This window comes from Panthera uncia, chromosome D2, assembly GCF_023721935.1.
Source record: "Panthera uncia isolate 11264 chromosome D2, Puncia_PCG_1.0, whole genome shotgun sequence".
Classification (NCBI taxonomy): Eukaryota; Metazoa; Chordata; class Mammalia; order Carnivora; family Felidae; genus Panthera; species Panthera uncia.
The window spans coordinates 31947335-31961494 of NC_064818.1; the positions used below are offsets into that span (position 1 = coordinate 31947335).

At 38.6% G+C, this 14160-nt stretch overlaps 1 protein-coding gene across 7 annotated transcripts in view; it reads right to left on the bottom strand.

Moving 5' to 3' along the window:
- MICU1 (mitochondrial calcium uptake 1) overlaps positions 1-14160 on the bottom strand; it is a 417233-nt gene that overhangs the window by 248822 nt on the left and 154251 nt on the right. For 3 of the 7 annotated variants that reach the window (XM_049646200.1, XM_049646199.1, XM_049646193.1), the window contains exon 1: positions 988-1118. The exons of 1 other annotated variant lie outside the window; for it this stretch is intronic. The gene's annotated coding sequence lies outside the window, so the exon portion shown is untranslated. Of the gene's footprint in view, positions 1-983; positions 1120-1784; positions 2007-14160 lie in introns of those variants that run through there. 3 more of the 7 variants (XM_049646196.1, XM_049646194.1, XM_049646198.1) reach the window with 3 other exon arrangements.

Consider the following 14160-nt stretch of genomic DNA (forward strand, 5'->3'; position numbering starts at 1 on the left):
ATCTATCAACCCCAAATTGGTTCACTTTGTCAGCATACTCCTTTCTTCTACTGCTAGATTACTTGCACACGGGACCTAAGGGGTACTTTAACATAAACAAAGGTATAGCCAAACCACCCCAAAATTTGGAGATAAAAACATTTATAAAATAACAAAGAAAGTGAGTCTTTCCAGGTACCACAAGGGGAATAGTTTATTCCAGTCCCTTGGCCATAAAATAGTAATTCTTCTTACATTACATTTACAAATACTTAACAACACTTTTTAGGCATCTGAAAGGGAAGGAAAAGTAACCATAAGATAGCAGAGACAGCAACTTAAAGAACAGTCCGTTTTAAACTCTTCTCTCAACATTCACACAGAGTCAGTAACACTCGGCTCATTCTCAAAACATCGTACGGTGGGCCAGGACGGGATGGTAAAAAGGAAACTTAAGCGAGAATGAAAACGGAAAGCATCGTAAAAGATAAAAACTGAACAGTCCAAGAAGGCTGCACTATGTTTTGCTCCTTCGGGTTCCCGAAGGAGAACTTTCTACTTCTTTTTCCGATTCAATAATTAATATTTCTACCCATAAGGCATCTAAGTGTAAACTCCATCACCCACGTCCATCCACATCAACAAATCCCAGCGAAACTAGTCAAGTCTACCTGTGTATCTCCAGGTTGCCGGAAAAGAGAGGGACATCGGCGCCCAAGTGAACCTCGCCGTTGGGAACTCTGCACTGGGAGCTCTCCCGGGACAGCGAAAAGGGATGAGGTGAGATGAAGGAAAGCGGAGGACGGCAAGCAGACACGACTAAGGACTCCTCTCAAGCCCCTGAACTGAGCGCGTCAGGGAAGACAGCTATGCCGCCAGACCCGAGAAGTCGCCGGATCCCAAAGCCAACACACGGGCGGCCAGATCCTTTACAGCTGTTTCGCCCTGCCTTCCCTTTCGCCTTCCCTAAATGGCTGTCCCTCACACCTTTAAGGGTCCAGGACTCACCTGTCCACACTGGAGCTGCCAATGCCTTTGGATCAAAGCCGCCCACCTCTGACAACCATAGAGACGAAAAACCAGCGGAGGAAGACCTCCTCCTCCACCGCCCACCCTCACGTGACCCTCCTAGCCGCTGGGCCTGTTGGGATCATGGCGAAACGCATGTGGGAGGGGCACGGAGAACTAGGGTTGGGGCGGGGCCAGGGAAGCAACCCGCCCCGGTCCGGCCTCGGGCCCCGCCCCCCTCAGTATTGAGGCGGGAAAGTGAAAGGGCTCCCGGAAATTCTCAGGCTTTTATCTCTGGTCCCCTCCTGTTCCGTCCCTCCCCAGCACACACACAAGGAGTGTACACACACAATTCAGTTAAAAAGAGTCCGTTTACGTGTTGACTAAGAAAAAAGAGTCAGTGAAAAGAAAACTGGACCACAGTGACTTGGGAATTGTTCCTTTTGAACTGTATTTAGGTTTAGGCTTCTAGTAAAATTTCCCTATTTCCTGACCTTGAACTTCTTTGAATTTAGAAACCTCACCACTACTTCTACTCTGGGTTTTTCGGCTGTTTTCTTTGCAAAGTAACACTGTTGGAGAGTTTAGCCCTAAGCCAGTAACTTGTTTTTCATCAAAGATGTTGCTGTCAGAAGTGGGGATGGAAAAGGATCATCACTACTGCTAGGGAAATAGAATAAAAATATTTTGATTATGATACCACAGGACTTTCAAAATAAAAACTACCCTCTTCAATAATTTCCTTAGCAGAGCTGTGGAAAAGGCTGCAACCATGGAGGGGCCCCTGGGTGGCTCACCGTTTGGGAGTTTCAGCCCCACATTGGGCTCTCTGCTGTCAGCAAAAGCACCAGCTTCGGATACTCTGTCCCCCTCTCTCACTACCCCTCCCCTGCTCACTCTCTCTCTCTCTCTCTCAAAAATAAATGTTTTTTAAAAATCTATTTTTAAGTTGGTGTAATTTAATCTAATTTTAGATTAGATTTAATTTTTTTTACTGTTTATTCATTTTTGAGAGAGACACAGAGTGTGAGCGGGGGAGGGGCAGAGAGACAGAGACACAGAATCTGAAGCAGGTTCCAGGCTCTAAGCTGTTAGCACAGAACCCGTGAACTGCGAGATCATGACCTGAGCTGAAGCCAGACACTTAAAACTACGAGTCACCCAGGGGCCCCTAGATTAATCTTAATTTTAATTTTAATTTAATTCTTATATTTGTCTGTATAAAACTAAATAACATGTAAAAACATAAATCACTGTTTCTCAGACTTCTTGGTCTTTTTGGATCCCTTTACTCTCCCAAAAATTTTTGAGGACTCCAAGCAACTTTTGTTTATGTGTATTATACCTATCAATATTTAACATATTAGAAATTAAAACTGAAAAATTTTTAATTTTAGTCATTAAAAAACATTAAACCTTGGGGCACCTGGGTAGCTCAGTCAGTTGGGTGTCTGACTCGGGCTCAGGTCATAATCTCACAGTCCATGAGTTTGAGCCCCGCATCGGGCTCTGTGCTGACAGCTCAGAGCCTGGAGCCTACTTCAGACTCTGTGTCTCCCTCTCTCTCTGCCCCTCCCCTGCTCACCCTCTGCCTCTCTCTCAAAAATAAACATTAAAAAAATTTTCTTTAAATATTAAACCCATTGTATGCTGACATAAATAACATTTTTATGAATAATAACTACATTTTCAAAAAAATTAGAAGAGCCTGTAAATTGCTGTACATTTCTTTCTTTCTTTGTGTGTGTGTGTGTGTGTGTGTGTGTGTTTATTTATTTTTGAGACAATGCGAGAGACAGAGTGCAAGCAGCGGAGGGGCAGACAGAGGGAGACACAGAATCTGGGTCGGAGCTGTCAGCCCGGAACCCGGAACCCGACGCGGGGCTCATGACCTGAGCTGACGTCAGACGCCCAACCCACTGAGCCACTCAGGGGCCCCTCCTGTACATTTTTTTTAACATCCAGGTTGTAGAAGAAGCTAATTCTTGTATCTTTTCCTCATTAATTTCTTTTGCTACACATATGATGTAGCCTCTGGAAAACCCCACTGTATCCTCCAAGAATGAGAGTGATAAAGGCAAATTACGCCTTATATTACTGGCAAAAATCTTGACCTTATGGATCACCAGAAAGGGTTTCAGGAACCCCAGGAGTCCTGGGACTACACTTGGAGAACGGCAGTTTGATATCGTACAAATGTTAGCTACTATTTTATTTTTTGTCTGGTCATTTTGTCAACAAGTAGAACATTTAGTGGAAAGAGGAACGAGACAGAGAAAATTTACACATTACATCAGTCATAAATGGGAGTATTCTTTATCTTTTTTCAGAAGCATAGAGTAAGTTAGAATTCAGGTTTATAACTGAGCACAACTACTTCTGCATTAGAAGTCAGTCCACCGAGGCACCTGGGTGGCTTAGTCGGTTAAGCATCCCACTTCTGCTCAGGTCATGATCTCAACAGTTTGTGAGTTCAAGCCCTGTGTTGGGCTCTATGCTGACAGCTCAGAGCCTGGAGCCTGCTTTGGATTCTTTGTCCCCCTCTTTCTCTGCTCCTCCCTGCTCATGCTCAGTCTCTCAAAAATAAACAAACATTAAAAAAAAAGTTTTTAAAAAAAGAAATCAATCCACCAATCCAGTACTGTCTTTCAGGTTGCTGTACAAAGTAGTTCTTCTCACATGAATACAGAATATCCCTAAGGTGCGTTTACATTCCTTACACAAACTAGGTATTAAGACTCCAATAAAATTTGAGGTCAGAATTATTTTCATAAGCATATGTTAAATGCCTACTGTATGCAAGTCTCATAATAGGTGCCGAGCTTATAAAGTTTAGAAGCACATTTCCTGCCCTTGGGCAGCTTATTTATATAATGAGACTTACATCCTGGTATAAATGTATTTTTTGCCACATTCAATAGTTCATAAATCAGTTTAATGATCAAATATCTCAGAATTACCTGGGGAAAATTAAAAAATACAGATTCCCGGATCGTGAGATATGCTGTTTAAATGGACCCGGGTGGTGCTCAGGAATGTAGGAATTTGGATTTTTAGAAAGTGACCCAGGTGATTCCCATGCAATGAGAAATACATGCAACAAACAAATGGATTTGGTCTTTGCCCCTAGTACTATCACACATAAATATGATTTATTTATTTCATCGTCAGTATTTGAAAAGTATATCACTGTTGAAAGATCTGTATTATCAACAGACAGAGTACATATTTAGTTTCATTCAGTTAAAATAGAAATTGATGGGGGCGCCTTGGTGGCTTGGTCGGTTGGGCGTCCGACTTCGGCTCAGGTCATGATCTCACGGTCCGTGAGTTCGAGCCCCGCGTCGGGCTCTGTGCTGACAGCTCAGAGCCTGGAGCCTGCTTCCGATTCTGTGTCTCCCTCTCTCTCTGACCCTCCCCCATTCACTCTCTGTCTCCAAAATAAATAAACGTTAAAAAAAAATTTTTTTAAATAAATAAAATAAATAAAATAGAAATTGATGTACTTATTTCAAACATTTTATACTTCATTTGCCTTTATCAAATAAAAATAATAATAGGAGATGTTACCACAGCAGTTTCCAACATATCACAGCACCATAAAAAGCAAAACATCTTTTGCAACAAGCATCTAACTGTAGAAAATGTTATTTCATGGAGCGTTGATTCAATGTCTTTAAAATGAATTCAATGAAATGTCCCATGTTGCATTACACTTATCTTCAGGGTTCTACAGATTATGTGATAGTACGTATTTCAAAACCTATCCAGTCTTCCATCACAAATTTCTCTTGATGATACACTATATTTGAATAGCTATCTAGACATTTAGAATCCATAGTTACTGTGGCAGGGAGTGTTCTTTGCTAATAATTGTAGCCAGAGCTAATTAAATTCAAGTAAATAAGAAAAATCCAAAAAACAAGCTAAAGTTTCTTTTTTCTTGCCACAAAGAGGAAAAAAGGACATAGCTAAATGAGCCATATATGTGATGATTTGTAAAAATCGATATATATTCCTCTTGATTTTATGATCAAAATATAACTTCAACCTTAAAGGTTCCCTGCCCAGATCTTGATTTCTAAATACCTGTCCCCATGGAAAGTAACCAGGGATTCTTAGAGGAACAGCTGATTTGAGGACTAGGGAAGGAAGGTACAAGATGACATGAGACATCTTAATGCCAGAATTAGGGAATGCTCAGAAAATAAAATGGGGGCATGTCCACAAGAATCAGCTAAAAGGGCCTCTCATTGGCCAAATCTGGTATAACTCAAGTACCAAAATAAGAACAGTAATGAATTATGCTCCATTGAATAAAATAAAATCCATGAGTCTGTAGTAATGTAAGAGAGAGAAATGGGGGAAAGGGGAAAGATGTTCCTAAATAGAGAGAATGCCCATGATTAAACACAGAGAGAGTGATGGAGTTGCAACTATCGTAGAAGAGATCGGTTTGGGGAAACATCATCAATGGAGTCTAAATCCAGAGGGAAAGCTTGATGAAAAGGAGCATATTCTCCTCTTTTCAGAGTACCTTCCCACATATTGTATATATGCTGGAAGGGGAAAATAGTAACTATACAGTGGAGAACCTAGGCAACACTTTCATCAGTGATCATGTGCTTCCTGATGCGATACCCTGAGAAGGACCTATCACTTGAATCTAATCATGGGGAAACATCAACCAAACCCATACTGGGGAACATTTTATGAAATAACCATCATGAAAGATGAAAAAAAGTGCTGAAGAACTAACTGCTCCATATTAAAAAGGAATAAAGACTTGACTACTGAAGTAGTCAATATACGATTGTAGTAGTTAATATACATCCTCAACTGGAACTTGTACCGGTTGGGGGAAAATGCTAGAGAGTATCTATTGGAATGATTGACAAAGTTGGAATAGGGACCATAGATTACAGTAGCTCCCACATTTGGTAACTATATGATGATTATATAAAAGAGTATCCTTTTTCTTAGTAAATATATACTAATGTATGAAGAGCTAAAGGGGCATGATGTATGCAATCTATTGTCAAATGGTTTGGAAAAAATAAAGCAAAATATTTAGAAAGAGAATGATAAAGTAAATGTAGCAAAATGTTAAAAGTTGGTGAATTTGAATAAATGGTATTCAGGAGACCTCTGTCCTATTCTTGCAATTTTTCTGTATGTTTAAATTGTTTTTAAAAGAAAAAAGTTATGGGCTCTCCAATTTCTCTCTCTTAGGATTCATTCCAAAATGGACTAGAACATTCATCATGAATCTTTTCACTGTTTTTAGTCCTTTTATTTCCACTATCATTATTAGAGTCACATGGCAGTTATATTTTATAATTTTAGTTGATTATATACAGCCGATAAGAGGAAAAGCAATGGAGTTTAAAAGGCCAAACAATTTCCTAATCCCAGTTGCAGGGACTTTTTATATTTGCATCTGAGATTTTATTCTAGAGGTTTTAAGAAATGGACTAATTCAGCCAATTATTCAGTTGAATCAAGGTTCAACAAGCAAGACAAAGCAAAGGTAGTACACGTGTTTCAGTTCCTCAAATTATTAGTTTTCAACCTCCTGTAAGCATCATCTAAAGATTTCTCTACAATAATTGGCAAGTCAGAGTTTTTCCCTATTTTTAGGTTTTAGTTTGTCTCATAATTTTTAAAAATTATTGTTTAAATACAAAGGTATACATTCCCTTAAATTCAAACAATTGAGAATTAATAACTGCTATTAAGCTTTGATTCCTTCTAGAGTCTTTTCCATGCTTCTATCAATGTGTGTATCTGTATGTGTAGACAAATTTTTCTAAAATGGAAATCATTCTGTACAATTTGTTCCTTTTTTTCTTATGTAATAGGTAGTTTTTAATTTAATTTTTATTTTCTCAAAGCTGTGCATAGTTTTTTATATGTAGTTTAAAAAATTTTTTTTAATGTTTATTTATTTTTGAGAGACAGAGAGAAACAAAGCACAAGAAGGTGAGGACAGAGAGAGAGAGGGAGACACAGAATCCCAATCAGGCTCCAGGCTCTGAACTGTCAGCACAGAGCCCAATGCGAGGCTTGAACTCACAAACCGCAAGATCATGATCTGAGCCGAAATCAGATGTTTAACCGCCTGAGCCACCCAGGCCCCCATATGTAGTTTAAGACAAATAATTCAACTAGTGAAAGTTTTTTCTAATCATATAACCCAATCACATGGTTTAAAATTCAAAAAGTACAAAGTGTACACTGTGAAAAATCTTCCTTCCACCTCTGTCCCTGAGACACTCAAATCTACTCAGGAGCAACAAATGACATTAGTTTTTATGCATCTTTTATGCATATACAAATTTACACTTGCAAACTCATACATTTTGAAAACCTTTTCATATCATTATACAAAGGGCTTCCTCAGTTTATTATACAGCTGTGTGGTATTCCACTTATAGATATGTCCTTATTTAATCAGTCACCTGATTTATTTAATCAGACATTCAGAGTGTTTCCAATGTTTGCTCTTTCAAATAATCTGCTATGAATAACTGTGAATATACATCATTTTTGCCTATGGGTGAGTAATCTGTGGAATAAATTCATAGAAATGGTGTTGTGGGTCAAAAGTTTCTAAGTTAGGTTCTCTGGGAAGCAGACTCTGGGACAGAAATGTAGAATTCAGGGGGCGCCCGGGTGGCTCAGTCAAACTTTGGACTCTCCATTTCTGCTCAGGTCATGATCTCTGGATCGTGAGATTGAGCCGTGCATCTTGTTCTGAACCTACAGGGCAAAGCCTGCTTGGGATTCTCTCTTTTCCCCTCTCTCTCAAAGTAAATAAATAAACTTTAAAAAGAAAAAAGAGAGGCGCTTGGGTGGCTCAGTTGGTTTAAGCGTCCAACTTTGGCTCAGGTTTTTGGGTTCCAGCTCTGCGTGAGGCTCTCTGCTGTCAGCAGAGAGACAATTTAGGATCCTTAGTCCTTCTCTCTCTGCCCCTCCCCCACTTGCACTCACTCTTTGTCTCTCTCACAATAAGTAAATAAACTTTAAAAAAAAGAAAAAAGAAATTTAGAATCCAGGATGCTTATTAGGCTTCAACAGCTACGGAAGGGAGGAGAAAGTGAGACTAGGCAGAAGAAGGTAGGTGTTGTGGCACCCGATGCAGTCTCAGCCACCCCCCCACCCCTCTTTCTTAACTTTGTTTAGTTTCTTATGTGACTATTACTAATTCTTCTTTCAGCCCTTCAGCAGATGTGCCACTGTAGTTTACATACACCAGATGTAGCCCTGGCAGTATGTGCTACCAACATCTCTTGCCTGAATTACTGGAATAATTGCCTCCTTAGGCAATCCAATTGTCTCCTTATTATCTCCCTGTTTCCACCCTTATCGGCAGAGTCTTTTCTAACATGGCGGCCAGAGCAATCATTTTAAAATAGAAACCATTTCATTCCTACATTGGATCTCCAGTTCCCTCTGAGAAGTGCCACTTACTACAGCAATCTATGAGGCCCTATGTGACATATCCTTCACCCTGTACCTCTCTGACCTCATTTCCTCCTGCTGCTCTGGCATCTACCCCTCTCACATTTCTCCACCCCATCGGGCCATTCCCTCTGCCTGACAAGTTCTTCTGCCAGATAGCCACAGGACTAATTTCCTAATTCCCCTCATGTCTTGGCTGAAATGTCACTTTATGGTGCGGTCTAGCCTCACCATCCTATCTTAAATTGTAATACACACTCTATTCTCCCTAACCTAGAGTAATTATAGTCTTTCTTACCCAGCTTTCCTTTTTCTTTTTTCATAGATTTTATTGCCTTCTAATACAAACTTTATTATATTTATCATCTTACTCCCTATGCCAGAATGAAAGCTTAATGAGAGTAGTAACTTGTTCAAGGTGGTCACTAAATAAATATTTATTATGAACAAATATGTTTTCTCTTAATATGTTCAAACCGATCAGAAAAGCTATCATTTCCAATTTTTGTGCCTCTTAGAACCCACCGCCCCACCCAATCTCTATCTTTTGTTTTCTTGTCTTCCTGTAAAGCTGTCATCTGTGAACCTGCTTCATTATCAATTTGGGTATCATCTTCACCTCACTCCTTTGGTAAATCTCCTAGAACCTAGACCCATTGTCCTTGTGGCTTTTCTCCCTCTTTTCAATGAGTGATTCCTTTTTCTCAGCTTATTGTTTCTTTTTGGTGGCAGCCTCCTGAGAAAGAAAGCAAAGTTTTTGAGATTTTATAAATATGAAATTGTCTTTAGTCCAGCTATATGCTTAATTGATAATATGACTAGGTATAAAACTCGAGATTAGAAATAATTTTCCAAGGTACCTGGCTGGCTCAGTCAGTGGAGTATAGGACTCTTGATCTCAGGGTTGTGAGTTCTAGGCCCACCTTGGGTGTAGAGATTATTTAAAAATGAAATCTTTAAATGGGGCACCTGGGTGGCTCAGTCAGCTAAGCATCTGACTCTTGCTTTCAGCTCAGGTCATGATCTCACAGTTTGTGAGATCAAGCCCCGCATCAGCATGGAGTCTACTTGGGATTCTCTCCCTCCTCTCTCTCTGTCCCTCAACCCCCCCTCTCAAAATAAACATTAAAAAAAGAAAGAAAATAAATAAAATATTTTTTTAAATAAAAGAATTTTCCTTGAGGATTTTTAAGACATTGTCTTAAAAGACACTGTCTTCTAGCTTCCAGTGTTGTTCTCAAGAAGTGAGATGCAATTTTAATTCTTGACCCCTTAGGGTTTTTTCTTTTTTCCCCAGATGATGATGTACCCTTTGGGCCTTTTTAAAATTTAATTTGCCAGGGTGCCTGGGTGGCTCAGTCAGTTGAGCGTCCCACTTCAGCTCAGGTCATGATCTCATGGTTCGTGAGTTCGAGCCCTGTGTTGGGCTCTGTGCTGACAGCTCAGAGCAGAGCCTGGAGCCTGCTTTGGGTTCTGTGTCTCCCTCTCTCTGCTCCTCCCCTGCTATTGCTCTCTCTCTCTCAAAAATAAATAAAGCTTAAAAAAATTAAAAAATGAATAAAATATAATTTGCTGGCCATTCAATAGGTCCTTTATCAGATGACTTCTGTCCTTTGTTCCTAAGAAAAAATCTTGATTTATTTCCTTGATAATTTCCTCCTATTTGTTTTCTCTCTTCTCTCTAAAATTTCTTCAGATGTGGTAACTTTTTTCAGAAGCACTCAGCAGATCGGTGTTTAATTGTTATTTATTAAGCATAACTTGCACAATAGTACAGAAAAAGAACTTATAGAAACAACATATTCCAGAATTTAATAACACATAAAATTCTCAACCAAAAGGCAAAGTTAGTAAGCTGCTACTTTCTAAGAGTAACTGAGCTAAAGGTGTCTTTAAGGTCAAACAGGGGTCATCTCCCGTTTTAAGGATCTTCAAATGTTCTAAAACTTAGAATAGTACCTGGCACATTGTGAGAAATGGGTAAATATTAATGGAATAAATAGATGTCCTTTGCAAGTATTTGCACTCAAATACATTCATTGGATAATAGAAAATAAACACTGAACACACATCCCAAGCAGCATTATCTCTGGAAAGTCCTAATTTTTATCCCTTAGAACATTGAAAATTATTAGGATCTAATATTTACATTTCTTGTTACATTTACTTTTATGTCAACCCAGAGTCACAGTTCACAATCACTCTAGAGAAAATGGAGCTATTTTACTACAATGCAAGAGTATCATTTTTGATATTTCAACATTTCAGTATCATTTTGATACTTGATACTGATTTTCAACAAAGTAATGTGAAGTTTTTTTATTAAGTGCTAGATATCTTCCAAGGTATAGGACTTAAAAATAAGCCAAGAAAGTATAATGGCACTTCTTTTTTCCCAGATGAAACTTCCTTTCATTATTCTTGATGGACATCATATGATTTTGTCCAAAGCCAAATGACTGACTACAACTAATTTTTCTTTTGGGAAATCAAAACAAAATACTCAAGGAATCCATGGCTTTCTCAGCATGGTATAGAATGGTATGTGAGACACAAGGTAGGTGAATTTGGTCCAGTATCGAATGGGCTTTGGGGAATGCCTAGGGCTTGCTGCTTCCATTTATTTTTGCTTTGCACCAGAAATAAAGTACACCAAAGTTTTATAGTATTGCTGCCAGTATGGGGAAAAATATTAATAAACCATGAACTATGTTTCTTTTACTTCTCTAGTCCTTTTACTTTCTGTTTCTACTTCTGCCAATATGCTTTACTTAACAGCACATAGAAACACAGGCCTTTAATATTTCACAATCACCATGAAGAGCTAAGAACAAGTGGGAAGTAGAATTTGAATTATGAATTGCTTTTATCATAAAATTCATAAATAGTTCTAGAAAGAAAGTTCTGCTGTACATAATTACATTATCCCCAAACTAGAGAATGGCACTTATATAGCGGATAGATGTACCTTCTAAGACCAAAAACCCAAGAGAAACTGTGATTGCTCATTAAGACCTTAAAACCATTCAATAGTTTACATGTAAATTTGCATTAATATTAATTTTTAAAGTATGTATTCTAATTGTAAGCCATCTATTGATCTATGTAGTTTTTCAAGAAATGGTCTGTACTTGCTATAAACAGCTGTGAGTTTAATCTAATGGGCTAAACTCTTGTGTAAGTGTATCAGTTTGAATCTATGGAGAAGCAGACACAGAGATTAGATGTGCAAGGGATTTACTGGAGGGAGTGCTTATGGAAGAGAAAGGGAAGGGAGTAGGAGTAGACTGGGAGAGTGATGCAGGCCTGACATCTGTGACAGGAAAGAGGGAAGGAAGGATTGAGTGGCAGGGGCCTCAGATTGTAGAGCAGTTCTGGGGCACCCGGGTGGCTCAGTTGGTTAAGCCTCTGACTTCTGCTCAGGTCATGATCTTGTGGTTCATGAGTTCGAGCCCCACATTGGGCTCTGTGTTGACAGCTCAGAGCCTGGATCCTGCTTTGGATGCTGTGTCTCTCTCTCTGCCTGCCCCTCCCCTGCTCATGCTCTGTCTGTCTCTCTCTCTCTGTCTCTTTCTCTCTGTCAAAAATAAATAAACATTAAAAAAAATTTTTTTAATTAAAAAAAGAAAAAAAGACTACAGCACTTCTGACAAAATATTACCCAGGCCAATGGGAAGTCCCTGAGCTAAAGTAGCCAATAAAAGGAATCCCGCTTTGTGCAGAAATAGACTGGTCTCTATCCTGCTGTGCTCAGTCATTGACTGGAAGAAGCTTAGGGAAGGTAAGGCCAGACATGAATGCATTAGAGCCCAAAATGTGTCCTCTGTCAATCAGCCATGCTCCCTGATGTAGAATCTATAGAAAGGAGATCTGAGAGGAGCACCCCCATGACTACCACAGTCTACCTCTTGTTCTACACTGATCTATCTCTCCACATACGTTGAGGAAGCAGATTTGCCATGGTTCTTGTAGGCTTTTTTTCCTAAGGGGAAGCTTAGAAGAGGAAGATTAATGGGCTGAGCTATGGTCTCCCCTGCCTGCAGTTAGTCTCGGGCTACAATTGGACTCATCATTTCCCTCCATTCCATGTTTATTTCACTCTCAGCTGTTACCTCCGCAAGTTATTAACATGAATCAAGTAAGTCTAGCACATTCAATTGAGTATATGTCCAATTTTAGGAACATACATTCTAATACGTTCATGAGAGGACAATGTGAAAAGTTCCTTCAAGAACTAGCCAACAACCCCCTAAATGTCTGTTTAAAATTTGGGATCATGCCCTCTTAATTTCTAAACAACTGTGGTATTGATATTTGTGAGCAAAATGAAGTAGATAGTGAATCATGGAGAATATTTTGTTGACTAGACCCCAACAGACCATTGTGTTTTATTGGAAACAAGTTTTGACTGAATATTAGGTATTTATTCTTTATCTATAATACTAATATTATATAATGTTTTTTAGAAAATTAAGTTTTGCTTTACACAAGTAGGTTGTATTTGGGAGAAGGGAAATAACTAACATGCCATACCTTTATAGAAGGAGTCACATTCTTTCATATTTTCATTGCTAACTCTCTTTAATAGGCCTGTGTATATAAATTATTGAATTCCCTCAGGCCACTTCCTTTAACTCTTTGTGTCTCAGTTCCCAAGCTAGAAACTATTCTGTTATTACTACACCATACAAATTAACTAGGAATAGTATTAATTATTATAACTACATTTCAAAAAATCTCTGAGGACTAATTGTTAATGCCACTTAAGTGCCTGAAATTTTTTGGCTCAAAGCAATATAATAGTTTTTATTTTTAAACAACTTCATTAGCATTTCAACATGTTTTTGTGCAGTCTGCATAAATGGCAGAAATTACTTACAGGAATATGAAAGCTACTGCCTTTGTCTAGCAATATAAAATATTTTCTTTGTGCTTTTGTGCAAATAATTTAAAAATTAAAAGTAAATGGAATTTCTTACACATATCCTATGGTTATATTTGAACCATTAAAATCTACACAAGATAAATTGTACAGTATTTCAAAAGTAACCAAATGGCTGAAAAGGCAAAGTTCTTGATCAGAGAATTCTAGCTAATAATTGCAGAAGAAGTCATTGAATTTTAAAAATCACAGTTTTGCTATTCCTTGTGAAATACTGTACTTATGGAATGATTATGAATAGATGCTAAAATCATTGAGAGAAAGGTTGAATGGATAACTTCATAATGGATCGATCTACTTGAAAACACTTGAACCCACTGCTCAAAATTAACATCATTAAAAGCGAGTAGTCTTGATATCTTGGTTGGGGTCCTGGAATAGAAAAAGGACATTAGGTAAGAAAAAAAGGAAATCTGAATAAACTATGAACTTCAGTTAATAATGAGGTACCGGGGTGTCTGGGTGGCTCTGTTAGTTAAACATCTGACTTTAGCTCAGGTCATGATCTTGTGGTCTGTGAGTAAAAGCCCCACATCAGGCTCTGTGCTGACAGCTCAAAGCCTGGAGCCTGTTTCTGATTCTGTGTCTCCATCTCTCTGTCCCTCCCCCGCTCATGCTCTGTCTCTCTCTCTCTCAAAAATAAATAAACGTTAAAAAAAAATAGTAATCAGGTACCAATATTAGTTCATTAACTGCAACAAATATACCAGATTAATGCAAAATGTTGGTAATTGGGGAAATGGGGAGAATGGAGGTGGGGAAAATAA